Raw genomic sequence first — 2,125 nt, forward strand, 5'->3', positions numbered from 1 at the left:
TTGGATATTAGGAAGAATTTCTTTACTGAGAGGGTTGTCAGGCATTGGAACAGGCTGCCCAGGGAGGTGATTGAGTCACTGTCCCTGGAGGTGTATAAGAGATGGGTGGATGTTGTGTTGGGGAACATAGTTTAGTGGGTTGATAGGGCTGGGACAAAGGCCAGACTCAGCGATCCTCAACGTCTCTTCCAGCTGAAACTATTCTACGACTCTAAGGCCGTGACTGAAGTTCTGCCGCTTGCTTCAGTAGAAACAACCTGTCACGGGGTCCCAGAAGCGGCACCAGAGAGCGACTGTCCCGCTCCCACAGTGCACGGGAAGCTCTGAGGGCGGCCGGGCCTTACACACACAGTTCAACGTAAATTTGGTGCTTTATTCAAAAAAGAAGAACGACTACACGTAAAGTGCGCACTTCTTGAAAAGTTTCCCGGCTGTAACCCCACTCCACCAGGTCCCAGTGAGGCTTTCTGAAAACTAAAAATCAATTTTATCAAATCTCATTCCTCCCAGGCTGAGGACATTCACCCCTTTTCAGAAAGCAGCCACAAGTTGGGTGAAATAAACCCCATCAGCGGCAGGCTGGGAATGCCGGGGCCTGAAAACTGAAGCTTCACAAATGTCTCCCTGGGAATGGTAAGGAGGAACGTGGCAGAGCCGCAGGGGACGCTGAAGGTGACCACGATGGAGCGTCGGCGTAAAGCGAGTTTTGGGCTAGAGGCTGGTCTGAGCAGCGGGGCTGTGTGCGACCTGCGACACCGCAGAAGGTGGCACTTCAGAAATTACGTCGAATTTGGAAAACCAGATTCTTCAAAACGCACGGCTGCTGCAAGGGCACGGCCAATCTGCCAGAGCGCCGCTGCTGCAGAGCTGTGGTGTCCACAGCCACCGGCGAGACGGGGTTTGCAGGTACCAGCACCGTCCTGTGTTAGAGCCACTAAAAGAGCTGAAAACCAATCGGCAGAGCTTGCGGACACGTGGCCACCAGCAGTGACCAGCTTGGCCACCAGCAGTGACCTGCAAACCCGTCAGCAAGCTGGGAAGGATCAGGCCATCCATGTCTCGGCCAGCTTGCACGAGAGAGAGCAGGTCAGAGCAGCGGGTGTTAGCCGGGGAAAGCCACAACGCCGGTGTTTCCTGGGAGAAGCAGAGAGGCCGGGGACTTCAGCTCGTGAAACGTTATTTCTCCAGGTCTGGAAATAGTTTTGCTCAATTTTCCCTCTCAGATCTCAAGGCACATTGGGAAGGAGAATGGCTTAAACTCACTGCTCATGAGAAGGAACGAGTCAGTGACAGTGTGAAGATGCTTTTGCAGATTTAAACCAAAGAGATGGTGAGACAATTTAATCCCACCATCTGCAGAACTGAGGCCACATAACACGACCCCCCTGAGCCCCTGTGACACACGCGTAGTCTTGAACTGAGACTCCTGGAAAGGGGAAGCTGCAATTCCCCTGGTTAGTTTGTTTCTACAGTTAATCATCCTTGATATAATTTGTGTGCTAAGAATAGATTTTTTTATACCGTAGTGCCACTTCCAGCCCACAAGAGCATACTACTGCATCCTTCAGCTACATCGGAAGGGATCTGACTATTCCTCCTAACCTGCAAAAGACAGGGAGGGCCCTAAGAAAGAAGCACTTACAGCTTCATTTTAGCACTGAACCAATGAAGTAGCAAGAAAAGATGTGATTTTTTAACGTGCGAGGGCAAGGCTTATGGGAAGCTTGTCCTTGGGTTTCGAACACTAATTGCTCTGCACTGAACTGAAAACAGAAGATGAAAAAAAAAAGCGTGCCAGGTCCGACTGCTGCTGCTGCAGCCTGGGAACAGGCGCCTCTCCCTGGAACAGGAGGGAAGGAGCCCGTCCTCTCTGCTTGAGTGACCAAGAAAACCTGAGGACGGCCCGGCCGCAGGCTTTCTAAAAATCCTTTGGGCGCTTCTCAAGAGCAATCCTAAAAATTTATCGTGTTTCTCATTCTGACTTCGGATCCTCCTGCTTGCTGGGTGCCAGCCGCTCACCCAGTGAAGCCCAATCTAAAAAGAACTCTGCTACGAGCAGGCACAGAGCGTGAACCAGCCCTTTGGAGGCGAGGGGCTGGGGAGGGGGCTGTGGCTCACCCCCAGG

Source organism: Apaloderma vittatum, unplaced genomic scaffold (assembly GCF_000703405.1).
Source record: "Apaloderma vittatum isolate BGI_N311 unplaced genomic scaffold, ASM70340v1 scaffold7034, whole genome shotgun sequence".
Classification (NCBI taxonomy): domain Eukaryota; kingdom Metazoa; phylum Chordata; class Aves; order Trogoniformes; family Trogonidae; genus Apaloderma; species Apaloderma vittatum.